Source organism: Lipotes vexillifer, unplaced genomic scaffold (assembly GCF_000442215.2).
Source record: "Lipotes vexillifer unplaced genomic scaffold, Lipotes_vexillifer_v1.1 scaffold298, whole genome shotgun sequence".
NCBI classification, from domain to species: domain Eukaryota; kingdom Metazoa; phylum Chordata; class Mammalia; order Artiodactyla; family Lipotidae; genus Lipotes; species Lipotes vexillifer.
Genome location: NW_006793272.1, coordinates 3,417,873 through 3,431,858, shown reverse-complemented (window position 1 = coordinate 3,431,858; position 13,986 = coordinate 3,417,873).

The window sequence follows — 13,986 nt, the reverse complement described above, 5'->3', positions numbered from 1 at the left end:
GTTAGAAGCCATAAAAAGCTGTGTATTATATCCAGGAGTTAATTACAAGAGTAACAGAGGTCCTGAAAACATGGAATGCTCGTCCCTGGAATGTCTGCTTCCGAAGGTCAGGGTCTTGGTTAGGAAGGGATAGGACCCTGATATGAGGGGATAGGGTTATTTGTATTGAACCACCAAAAACCTTGAAATCCTGGATTCCCCTGAAGTGGGCCATTCCTTCATGTTAGAGGATATCATTCCTCTTTGTTTAAAGACTATGCACAGGCCTCTGACTTGAAAGTCAATTTGTACCTGTATCAGGATCTATTCCCACCTCCCCTCCTGGCCATTAAGTTAAAACTTAGGGTCAATTTACAAAATATTGGCCAGGGAAGTTACATGCCTATTAAGGAAGGAAAAGTACTACAATCCAAAAGGAGATGAAGGACCAAGCTAACATGTACTAGGAGAAGCTGTGAGAATATATATGGTACTGAATCATTAAGGTACTAGATCAAGGAAAGGCAAAAAATAACGTTGGATAAGGGTGAGTTTATTGATATTAGAGCACTCTCCCATGATATAGGATGTAACTCCCAGACATGAACTACTGTTTCATTCATCTTTCACTCATACCTCATAATCAATAATACTAGGGCATTTCTTTTAGCTCTCTGTACACTCCTTTTTTTAAACTTTAATTAATTAATTAATTTTTTAACATCTTTATTGGAACATAATTCTTTTACAATGGTGTGTTAGTTTCTGTTTTAGTTTCTGCTTTATAACAAAGTGAATCACCTATACGTATACATATATCACCATATCTCCTCCCTCTTGCGTCTCCCTCCCACCCTCCTTATATCACCCCTCTAGGTAGTCACAAAGCACCAAACTGATCTCCCTGTGCTATGCGGCTGCTTCCCACTAGCTATCCATTTTATATTTGGTAGTATATATAAGTCCATGCCACTCTCTAACTTCGTCCCAGCTTACCCTTCCCCCACCCCACGTCCTCAAGTCCATTCTCTATGTCTGCATCTTTATTCCTGTCCTTCCCGTAGGTTCTTCAGAACCTTTTTTTTTTTTTTTTTTTTTTAGATTCCATACATATGTCTTAGCACACGGTATTTATTTTTCTCTTTCTGACTTATTTCATTCTGTATGACAGACTCTAGGTCCATCCACCTCATTACAAATAACTCAGTTTCCTTTCTTTATATGACTGAGTAATATTCCATTGTATATATGTGCTACATCTTCTTTATCCATTCATCTGTTGATGGACACTTAGGTTGCTTCCATGTCCTGGCTATTGTAAATAGAGCTGCAATGAAAACTGTGGTATACGACTCTTTTTGATTTACGGTTTTTTCAGGGTATATGCCCAGTAGTGGGATTGCTGGATCAATATGGTAGTTCTATTTTTAGGTTTTTAAGGAACCTCCATACTGTTCTCCACAGTGGCTGTATCATTTAACATTCCCACCAACAGTGCAGGAAGGTTCCCTTATCTCCACACCCTCTCCAGCACTTATTGTTTGTATTTTTTTTGATGATGGCCATTCTGACCAGTGTGAGGTGATACCTCATTGTAGTAGTTTTGATTTGCATTTCTCTAATGGTTAGTGATGTTGAGCATCCTTTCATGTGTTTGTTGGCAATCTGTATATCTTCTTTGGAGAAATGTCTATTTAGGTCTTCTGCCCTTTTTTGGATTGGGTTGTTTTTTTGATATTGAACTGCATGAGCTGCTTGTATATTTTGGAGATGAATCCTTTGTCAGTTGCTTCATTTACAAATATTTTCTCCCATTCTGAGGGTTGTCTTTTCGTCTTGTTTATGGTTTCCTTTCCTGTATAAAAGCTTTTAAGTTTCATTAGGTCCCATTTGTTTATTTTTGTTTTTATTTCCATTTCTCTAGGAGGTGGGTCAAAAAGGATCTTGCTGTGATTTATTTCATAGAGTGTTCTGCCTATGTTTTCCTCTAAGAGTTTCATACTGTCTGGCTTTACATTTAGGTCTTTAATCCATTTTGAGTTTATTTTTGTGTATGGTGTTAGGGAGTGTTCTAATTTCATTCTTTTACATATAGCTGTCCAGTTTTCCCAGTACCACTTATTGAAGAGGCTGTCTTTTCTCCATTGTATATTCTTGCCTCCTTTAGCAAAGACAAGGTGACCATGGGTTTATCTCTGGGCTTTCTATTCTGTTCCATTGATCATATATTTCTGTTTTTGTGCCAGTGCCACACTGTCTTTATGACTGTAGGTTTGTAGTATAGTCTGAAGTTGGGGAGCCTGATTCCCCCAGCTCTGTTTTTCTTTCTCAAGATTGCTTTGGCTATTCGGGGTCTTCTGTGTTTCCACACAAATTGTGAAATTTTTTGTTCTAGTTCTGTGAAAAATGCCAGTGGTAGTTTGATAGGATTGCATTGAATCTGTAGATTGCTTTGGGTAGTATAGTCATTTTCACAATATTGATTCTTCCAATCCAAGAACATGGTATATCTCTCCATCTATTTGTATCATCTTTAATTTCTTTCATCAGTGTCTTATAGTTTTCTAAATACAGGTCTTTTTTCTCCTTATGTAAGATTATTCCTAGGTATTTTATTCTTTTTGTTGCAGTGGTAAATGGGAGTGCTTCCTTAATTTCTCTTTCAGATTTTTCATCATTAGTGTATAGGAATGCAAGGTATTTCTGTGCATTAATTTTGTATCCTGCTACTTTTCCTAATTCATTGATTAGCTCTAGTAGTTTTCTGGTAGCATCTTTAGGATTCTCTATGTATAGTATCACGTCATCTGCAAACAGTGACAGTTTTACTTCTTCTTTTCTGATTTGGATTCCTTTCATTTCTTTTTCATCTCTGATTGCTGTAGTGAATGAGTTTTAAAGTTTTTGTTTAAATATAATTTGATATGTGGTATATAGTCTGTGAGAATAACTCATTTCTGATCAGTATATGGAAGGCTTATTTCTAGACAGAGAAACAGGACCCAGTGAAAAAATTGGGTAAATTAGCTTCCCAATTTTGCTGTATCTAGTTTACTAACTCCCCTTCTTTCATACAAATCATTGAAAGTGATCCAATTCTATCTTCCCTGAATATTCTAGTAAAAAGAGATCAATTGCCTTGCAATTAATAAGGGACTTGGTGACATCAAGAAAAATTGATTCAAAACTCATTATTTCAAAGGATGAAGACAAAACTTCTATATACCTCACTAATTATTAGAGAAATGCAAATCAAAACTACAGTGAGCTATCACTTCATATTAGTCAGAATGGCCATCATTAAAAAATCTACAAACAATAAATGCTGGAGAAGGTGTGGAGAAAATGGAACCCTCTTGCACTGTTGGTGGGAATATAAATTGATACAGCCACTCTGGAGAACAATACGGAGGGTTCTTAATAAACTAAAAATAGAGCTACCATATGACCCATCAATTCCACTACTGGCCATATACCCTGAGAAGACCATAATTCAAAAAGATACACGCACCCCAATATTCATTGCAGCACTATTTACACTATCCAGGACATGAAAGCAACCTAAATGTCCATCAAGAGAGGAATGGATAAAGATGTGATACCTATATATATATAATGGAATATTACTCCAACATAAAAAGGAATGAAATTGGGCCATTTGTAGAGACGTGGATGGACCTAAAGTCTGTCATACAGAGTGAAGTTTTTCTTTTTTCAGAAAGAGAAAAACAAGTATTGTATATTAATGCATATATGTGGAATCTAGAAAAATGGTATAGATGATCTTATGTGCAAAACAGAAATAGAGACACGGACATATAGAACAAACGTATGGACACCAAGGGGGGAAAGGGGGGGTGGGATGAATTGGCAGACTGTGATTTACATATATACACTATTGATATTATGTATAAAATAGATAACTAATAAGAACCTACTGTATAGCTCAGGGAACTCTACTGAATGCTCTGTGGTGACCTAAATGGGAAGGAAATCCAAAAAGAGGGGATGTATGTAGACATATAGCTGATTAACTTTGCTGTACAGTAGAAATTAACACAACATTGTAAAGCAACTATACTCCAATAAAAATTAATTAAAAATAATCAAAAATAAAAATAAATAGAGAAGTATTTTGGTATTTTTCTCCTCCTAATATTGATAAAAGCAAACATCAAGATTTACAATACTATGTTCTATTTAATTTTTTTTTAATTAAAGTTAAATTGGCTCATTTGAAATTGTATATTTTTCAGCTTGATAGAGGAGGATCTGGGAATAAGGATCACACATAAATGCAGAGGGTGTCTCCCCACTTACTATGCATTTATTGTGCCAAGAAGGCCACCCACACCAAAACACTGCCACTCACTGAAGCTTAAAATTCTAATTCCAGTAGGCATAGCATAGTTATCTGTCTGCAGATTCTGTTTATGCATGTGATGAGCATATATGTGCCAGGCACATTCTCCTATGAGATGTGACACTTTTGCATGGATGAGCTTATCATGTCAACTGAAAGGAGAGAGGAAGTGGCACTTGTGGAGAAGAGAGTGGCAGCAAAAAAAGGAAAGTGCAGAAAGTGAAGGTTGATGCTGCAGAGATTAACTTGGTTACCTCATAACTTAGCTGAAATCTTTTCCTGAGGAAGATAGTCTTACACACACACACTAGATTTAAAAAAACATGATGGAGGCTTGTCATTTTTAGGTTCTTGCAGTGTTCATTGTCCATGAACTCTAGGGAACTGGAGAAAGGTCCTGTAGAAATATCTTTAGAAGCACATCATTCATATTATTAGGAGGAGTATCAGAAGATCTAATGTTATGATAGTCAAGGGACTTTCAAACAGCAGATAGTGAACCTAATCATACAGTAGTTGGTAACCTCTTAGAAAGCAAAAATAGATGCATGATTAAGCAAGTTATGTGTAGAAACAACGCAAAACTTATTAGAGTTAGAATGTACAATTTCTATTTGGGAGATTGGAATCAGACTGCAGAGATAGAGTTTATCATTCAGCTAACGATTTTTGAGCAGAGATATGAAACTGTATCATATTGGATAAAAATAATTTTCAAATGGTATACAGAAAAGGATGGAGAGAGAAGAACGTGAAAATCCAGGCAAGAAGAGCTGTGATCCAGGGATCATCTACATCAGAATTACCTGGGGGAAGGGGGAAAATGCTTGTTAAAATTCCAAATATCAGGTTCTATCCCAGATCTACAGAATTAGAATCCCTAAGAGCAAGGCCCTCAAAACCTACTTTTTCAAAGATATCCACAGGAAGATGTTAGACCCACTAAATTCTGTTCTAAAGAGCTAGGTTCTCACACTTTAATACTATCAATATTACTTGAGTAACAATGTAGATTCCAGGCTCCCACCCATAGAGATTCTGATTTTATACATCTGGAGCCCAGGAATCTTTACTTTGAAAAAAGCTCCTCCAGTGATTCTATAATTTATCATTTGAGAACTACAGAGGTAATGAATTGATATTTAGCTTGGAAAAAAAGAATTTTTTCAGAAGATATCTTCATGATGTAGTAGATAAAACATTATGCCAGATTTCATGTTGAAAGGGAGGAAAGCATCAGAGACAGAATGATATAATGAAAAGAACACTGTACTAGGATTCTGGAGACCTTACTTCACATCTTGACTCTGTTCCTATTAGCCATGTGACCTTGGACACATTATTTCCTCCCCTCTAAATTCTGTAAAATGTAAAATAAATGAGTTAAACTTGATATGGCTTCACAAATATGTTCCACAAGTGTTATATATGTGTGATACATATGTACAATAATGGTTTGACAGCCAAATATGTTTGGAAAAGAATGACTTAACAAATGAAAGTTGTTTACAGGGTAACATTTCAAAACACTTAGTGTGTTTATGTGTACTATGAACCTATAAAAAGAGAATTGAAAATGTAGTGTTCACAAACTTATTTGACCATGAAACGCCTTTTTAGGAGTATTTTACTGACTTAGTGTTTTGCAGAACACACTTTAAGTAATACCAAACTAAATCACAATACCATTTACATTAGCACTCCACAAAATGAAATACTTAGGCATATATCTAACAAAATATGTACAAGATATATGTGAGGAAAACTGTAAAATTCTGATGAGCAAAATTAAAAAATAACTACATAAATGGAGAGATATTCCATGTTAACAGATCAAAAGACTCAATACCATCAAGGTGTCAGTTCTTCCCAACCTTATCTATAGATTCAAAGCAATCCCAATCAAAATCCCAGCAAGTTATTTTGTGGATATTGACAAAATGATTTTAAAGTTTATATGGAGAGGCAAAAGACCCAGAATAACTAACACAATAGTGAAAGAAGAGAACAAAATTAGAAGACTGACACTATTAAATTTCAAAATTTACTATAAAGTCACAGCAAGCAAGATAGTGTGGTATTGGTGAAAGAAGAGACAAACAGAACTATGGAAGAGAATAGAGCACTCCCTAAATACACCCACATAAACATAGTCAACTGATATCTGACAGAGGAGCAAGGGCATACAACAGAGCACAGATAGTCTTTTCAACAAATGACGATGGAACAACTGGACATTCACATGCAAAAAACTGAATCTAGACACAGACCTTATGCTCTTTACAAAAATTAACGTAAAAATGAATCATCAACTTAAATATAAAACACCAAAATTATAAAACTCCTAGAAGACAACATAGGAGAAAATCTAGATTACCTTGGGTGAGGTGTTAGCTTCTTAGATACACACCAAATGCATGATCGATGAAAAAATTAAGCTAGGCTGTATTAAAATTAAAAACTTTTGCTCTGCAAAAGACAATGCCAAGAAAATGAGGAGACAGGCCACAAAATGAGAGAAAATATTTGTAAAACACACATCTGACAAAAGACTCTTACCCAAAATATACAAAGAATTCAATAAAACTCAACAATAAGCAAACAACTCAATTTAAAAATGGGCCAGAGAGGCTTCTGGGAAGATGGCAGAAGAGTAAGACATGGAGATCACCTTTCTCCCCACAGATACACCAGAAATACATCTACACGTGGAACTACTCCTACAGAACACCTACTGAACGCTGGCAGAAGACCTCAGACCTCCCAAAAGGCAAGAAACTCCCCCGCGTACCTGGGTAGGGCAAAAGAAAAAAGAATAAACAGAGACAAAAGGATAGGGATGGGACCTGCACCAGTGTCAAGGAGCTGTGAAGGAGGAAAGGTTTCCACACACTAGGAAGCCCCTTTGCGGGCAGAGACTGCGGGTGGCGGAGGGGGAAAGCTTCGGAGCTGCGGAGGAGAGCAAAGCAACAGGGGTGCGGAGGGCAAAGCGGAGAGATTCCCGCACAGAGGATCAGTGCCGACTGGCACTCACCAGCCGGAGAGGCTTGTCTGCTCCGCCGGGGTGGGCGGGGCTGGGAGCTGAGGCTCGGGCTTCGGTCGGAGCCCAGGGAAAGGACTGGGGTTGGCGGCGTGAACACAGCCTGCAGGGGGTTAGTGCGCCACGGCTGGCCGGGAGGGAGTCCGGGGAAAAGTCTGGACCTGCGGAAGAGGCAAGAGACATTTTCTTCCCTCTTTGTTTCCTGGTGCACAAGGAGAGGGGATTAAGAGCGCTGCTTAAAGGAGCTCCAGAGATGGGCGTGAGCTGCGGCTAAAAGCACGGACCCCAGAGACGGGCGGGAGATGCTAAGGCTGCTGCTGCTGCCACCAAGAAGCCTGTGTGTGATCACAGGTCACTATCCACACCACCTTCCAGGGAGCCTGTGCAGCCCGCCACGCCACTGCGAGGGTCCTGGGATCCAGGGACAACTCCCCCGGGAGAACGCACGGCACGCCTCAGGCTGATGCAACGTCACGCCGGCCTCTGCCGCCGCTGGCTCGCCCCGCACTCCGTGACCCTCCCTCCTCCCGGCCTGAGTGAGCTAGAGCCCACGAATGAGCGGCTGCTTTAACCCTGTCCTGACTGAGCGAAGAACAGTTGCTCTCCAGCGACCTACAAGCGGAGGTGGGGCCAAATCCAAAGCTGAGTGCCTGGGAGCTGTGAGAACAAAGAAGAGAAAGGGAAGTCTCTCCCAGAAGCCTCAGAAGCAGTGGATTAAAGCTCCACAATCAACCTGATGTACCCTGCATCTATGGAATACATGAATAGACAATGAATCATCCCAAATTGAGGAGGTGGACTTTGAGAGCAAGATTTATGATTTTTTTCCCCTTTTCCTCTTTTTGTGAGTGTGTATGTGTATGCTTCTGTGTGAGATTTTGTCTGTACAGCTTTGCTTCCACCATTTGTCCGAGGGTTCTATCTGTCCTTTTTTTGTTGTTTGTTTGTTTTTTCCCTTAATAATTATTATTTTTTAGTTTGATAACTTTATTATATTTTATCTTTATTTTATTTTACTTTATCTTCTTTCTTTCTTTTTTTCCTTCCTTCCCTCCTTCCTTCCTTCCTTCCTTCCTCCCTCCTTCCCTCCCTCTTTTCTTTGTTTCTTTCCATTTCTACTAATTCTTTCTTTCTACTTTTTCTACCTTTTATTCTGAGCCGTGTGGATGAAAGGCTCTTAGTACTGCAGCCAGGAGTCAGTGCTGTGCCTCTGAGGTGGGAGAGACAACTTCAAGACACTGGTCCACAAGAGACCTCACAGCTCCAAATAATATGAAACGGCGAAAATCTCCCAGAGATCTCCATCTCAACAATAGCACCCAGCTTCACTCAACGACCAGAAAGCTACAGTGCTTTCTGGAAACAAATGACAAAGGAGACACGAGGACCCAAAATCTATGGGATAGAGCAAAAGCAGTTCTAAGAGGGAAGTTTATAGCAATACAATCCTACCTTAAGAAACAGGAAACATCTCGAATAAACAACCTAACCTTGCACCTAAAGCAATTAGAGAAAGAAGAACAAAAAAAACGCCCAAAGTTAGCAGAAGGAAGGAAATCATAAAAATCAGATCAGAAATAAATAAAAAAGAAATGAAGGAAACGATAGCAAAGATCAATAAAACTAAAAGCTGGTTCTTTGAGAAGATAAACAAAACTGATAAACCATTAGCCAGACTCATCAAGAAAACAAGGGAGAAGACTCAAATCAATAGAATTAGAAATGAAAAAGGAGAAGTAACAGCTGAAACTCCAGAAATACAAAAGATCATGAGAGATTACTACAAGCAACTCTATGCCAATAAAATGGACAACGAGGAAGAAATGGACAAATTCTTAGAAATGCACAAACTGCCGACAATGAACCAGGAAGAAATAGAAAATATGAACAGACCAATCACAAGCACTGAAATTGAAACTGTGATTAAAAATCTTCCAACAAACAAAAGCCCGGGACCAGATGGCTTCACAGGCGAATTCTATCAAACATTTAGAGAAGAGCTAACACCTATCCTTCTCAAACTCTTCCCAAATATAGCAGAGGGAGGAACACTCCCAAACTCATTCTACGAGGCCACCATCACCCTGATACCAAAACCAGACAAGGAGGTCACAAAGAAAGAAAACTACAGGCCAATATCACTGATGAACATAGATGCAAAAATCCTCAACAAAATACTAGCAAACAGAATCCAACAGCACATTAAAAGGATCATACACCATGATCAAGTGGGGTTTATTCCAGGAATGCAAGGATTCTTCAATATATGCAAATCAATCAACGTGATACACCATATTAACAAACTGAAGTTGAAAAACCATATGATCATCTCAATAGATGCAGAGAAAGCTTTCGTCAAAATTCAACACCCGTTTATGATAAAAACCCTGCAGAAAGTAGGCATAGAGGGAACTTTCCTCAACATAATAAAGGCCATATATGACAAACCCACAGCCAACATTGTCCTCAATGGTGAAAAACTGAAAGCATATCCACTAAGATCAGGAATAAGACAAGGTTGCCCACTCTCACCACTCTTATTGAACATAGTTTTGAAAGTTTTAGCCACAGCAATCAGAGAAGAAGAGGAAAAAAAAGGAATCCAAATTGGAAAAGAAGAAGTAAAGCTGTCACTGTTTGCAGATGACATGATACTATACATAGAGAATCCTAAAGATGCTACCAGAAAACTACTAGCGCTAATCAATGAATTTGGTAAAGTAGCAGGATACAAAATTAATGCACAGAAATCTCTGGCATTCCTATATACTAATGATGAAAAATCTGAAAGTGAAATCAAGAAAACACTCCCATTTACCATTGCAACAAAAAGAATAAAATATCTAGGAATAAACCTACCTAAGGAGACAAAAGACCTGTATGCAGAAAATTATAAGACACTGATGAAAGAAATTAAAGATGATACAAATAGATGGAGAGATATACCATGTTCTTGGATTGGAAGAATCAACATTGTGAAAATGACTCTACTTCCCAAAGCAATCTACTGACTCAATGCAATCCCTATCAAACTACCACTGACATTTTTCACAGAACTAGAACAAAAAATTTCACAATTTGTGTGGAAACACAGAAGACCCCGAATAGCCAAAGCAATCTTGAGAAAGAAAAACGGAGCTGGGGGAATCAGGCTCCCTGACTTCAGACTATACTACAAAGCTACAGTAATCAATGCAGTATGGTACTGGCACAAAAACAGAAAGATAGGTCAATGGAACAGGATAGAAAGCCCAGAGAAAAACCCATGCACATGTGGTCACCTTATCTTTGATAAAGGAGGCAGGAATGTACAGTGGAGAAAGGACAGCCTCTTCAATAAGTGGTGCTGGGAAAACTGGACAGGTACATGTAAAAGTATGAGATTAGATCACTCCTGAGCACCATACACAAAAATAAGCTCAAATGGATTAAATACCTAAATATAAGGCCAGAAACTATCAAACTCTTAGAGGAAAATATAGGCGGGACACTCTATGACATAAATCACAGTGAGATCCTTTTTGACCCACCTCCTAGAGAAATGGAAATAATAACAAAAATAAACAAATGGGACCTAATGAAACTTCAAAGCTTTTGCGCAACAAAGGAAACCATAAACAAGACCAAAAGACAACCCTCAGATTGGGAGAAAATATTTGCAAATGAAGCAACTGACACATGATTAATCTCCAAAATTTATAAGCAGCTCATGCAGCTCAATAACAAAAAAATAAACAGTGCAGTCCAAAAATGGGCAGTAGACGTAAAAAGACATTTCTCCAAAGAAGATATGCAGACTGCCAATAAACACATGAAAGAATGTTCAACATCATTAATCACTAGAGAAATGCAAATCAAAACTACAATGAGGTATCACCTCACACCTGTCAGAATGGCCATCATCAAAAAGTCTACAAACTATAAAAGTTGGAGAGGGTGTGGAGAAAAGGGAACACTATTGCACTGCTGGTGGGAATGTAAATTGATACAGCCACTATGGAGAACAGTATGGAGGTTCCTTAGGAAACTAAAAATAGAACTACCATATGACCCAGCAATCCCACTACTGGGCATATACCCAAAGAAAACCATAATTCAAAAAGAGTCATGTACCAAAATATTCATTGCAGCTCTATTTACAATAGCCTGGAGATGGAAACAACCTAAGTGTCCATCATCAGATGAATGGATAAAGAAGATGTGGCACATATATACAATGGACTATTACTCAGCCATAAAAATAAACGAAATTGAGCTATTTGTAATGAGGTGGATAGACCTAGAGTCTATCATACAGAGTGAAGTAAGTCAGAAAGAGAATAACAAATACCGTATGCTAACACATATATATATGGAATTTAAGGGGAAAAAAAGTCATGAAGAACCTAGGGGTATGACAGGAAAAAATTCACAGACCTACTAGAGAATGGACTTGAGGATATGGGGAGGGTGAAGGGTAAGCTGTGACAATGCAAGAGAGAGGCATGGACATTTATACACTACCAAACGTAAGGTAAATAGTTAGTGGGAAGCAGCTGCACAGCACAGAGAGATCAGCTCGGTGCTTTGTGACCGCCTGGAGGGGTGGGATAGGGAGGGTGGGAGGGAGGGAGATGCAAGAGGGAAGAGATATGGGAACATATGTATATATATAACTGATTCATTTTGTTGTGAAGCAGAAACTAAGACACCATTGTAAAGCAATTATACTCCAATAAAGATGTTAAAAAAATTAAAATAAAACTTGGCCAAAAACCTTAGCAGACATCTCACCAAAGACGATATACAGAGGACAAATAAGCATATGAAAAGATTCTCCATATATGTCATCAGGGGAATGCAAATTTACATAAAGAGATACTACTACACACCAATTAGAATGGCCAAAATCCAAAACATTGACAACAGCAAATGGTGGTGAGGATGTGGAGCAACTGGAACTCTCATTTATTGCTTGTGGGGAAACAAAATGGTACAGCCACTTTGGAAGACACTTTTGCATTTTCTTAAAAACTAAACATACTCTTAACATATGATCCAGCAATCACGCTCCTTGGTATTTACCCAAAGAAGTTGAAAATTTAAGTCCACACAAAAGCCTGCACACAGATGTTTACAGTAGCTTTATTCCTAATTGCCAAACTTGGAAGCAACCAAGATGTCTTTCTTTAGGTGAATGGATGAAGTGTGGTGTATCTAGACAATGGAATATCATTCAGCCTAGAAAGAAACAAGATATCAAGCCATGAAAAGACATAAAGGGGGCTCCCCTGGTGGCGCAGTAGTTGCGCGTCCACCTGCCGATGCAGGGGACACGGGTTCGTGCCCCGGTCTGGGAAGATCCCACATGCCGCGGAGTGGCTGGGCCCGTGAGCCATGGCCGCTGAGCCTGCGCATCCAGAGCCTGTGCTCCGCAACGGGAGAGACCATGGCAGTGAGAGGCCCACATATCGCAAAAAAAAAAAAAAAAAAAAGACATAAAGGAAGTTTAAATGCATATTATTAAGTCAAAGAAGCTAATTTGAAAAGTCTGCATACTGTGTGATTCTAACTATATGAGGTTCTGGAAAAGGCAAAATTATGGAGACAGTAAAAAGATCAGTAGTTGCCAGGGGGTACAGGTGGGGGAGATGAATATGTGGAGCACGGAGTATTTTTAGGGCAGTAAAAATACTCTGTTTGATAATATAATGATGCACACATGTCATTATACATTTGTCCAAACCCATAGAATGTACAACACCAACAGTGAACCTTAATGTAAACGATGGATTTGGGGTGATTATGATGTGTCAATGTAGATTCATCAACAGTGACAAATGTACCACTCTGGTGGGGAATGGTGATAATGAGGGAGGGTATGTATGTCTGGAGGAAGTGGGTATATGGGAAGTCTTTTCATGTTCTCCACAATTTTGCTATGAAACTAAAACTGCTCTAAAAATAAATTCTTATTTTAAAAAAGAAACACTGGACTAAGTAATTTTAAGCTATTTTTTCTATCTCCAAAGTGCTTTGAGTCCTGTGTTGTCTACCTAAGGTGACTAGGGCAATAGTAAAGCCATTAAGTAGGGTAAGGAATGCAAGAAAAAGCACCTAGAAACATGCATTTTGGGGCCTACGGGTCTGAAGTATCTTGATTCATCTATGAGAGCATGTTATCTACATGATAACAGAATTGTAAATCACTTTAGAATATTTAGCAATTTTTCAAGAGACATCAAAGATGAAGCATTAGGAATCTGTATTTGCAGTTTAGTGTTGTCCAGGTAGCTTACTTTGCTTTCATGTGTATTGTGGTTAGAAATTGCTGTCTTTAGTTTTGAAAATTCATAATCTTGAGATCATGCTCCTTACTCTGCTTCTCGATCAATTATTACATTTTTCTCTTTCTGTGCTTTTGATGACATTTAGAACACCAACTGAGTATAATGGGTTGACTAGCATACCAGGTCCTCTACCTTCCTTTTTGTTTCTCATGCATGGTTTCTTCTGTCACACCAGGTTTCTTTGCCTCACTCCACTTCTGACTCATTGTCTGATTGTGAGCAAATCACTTAATCTTTTGGCAGATCAATTTCTGTATATGAACAAGGATGATATT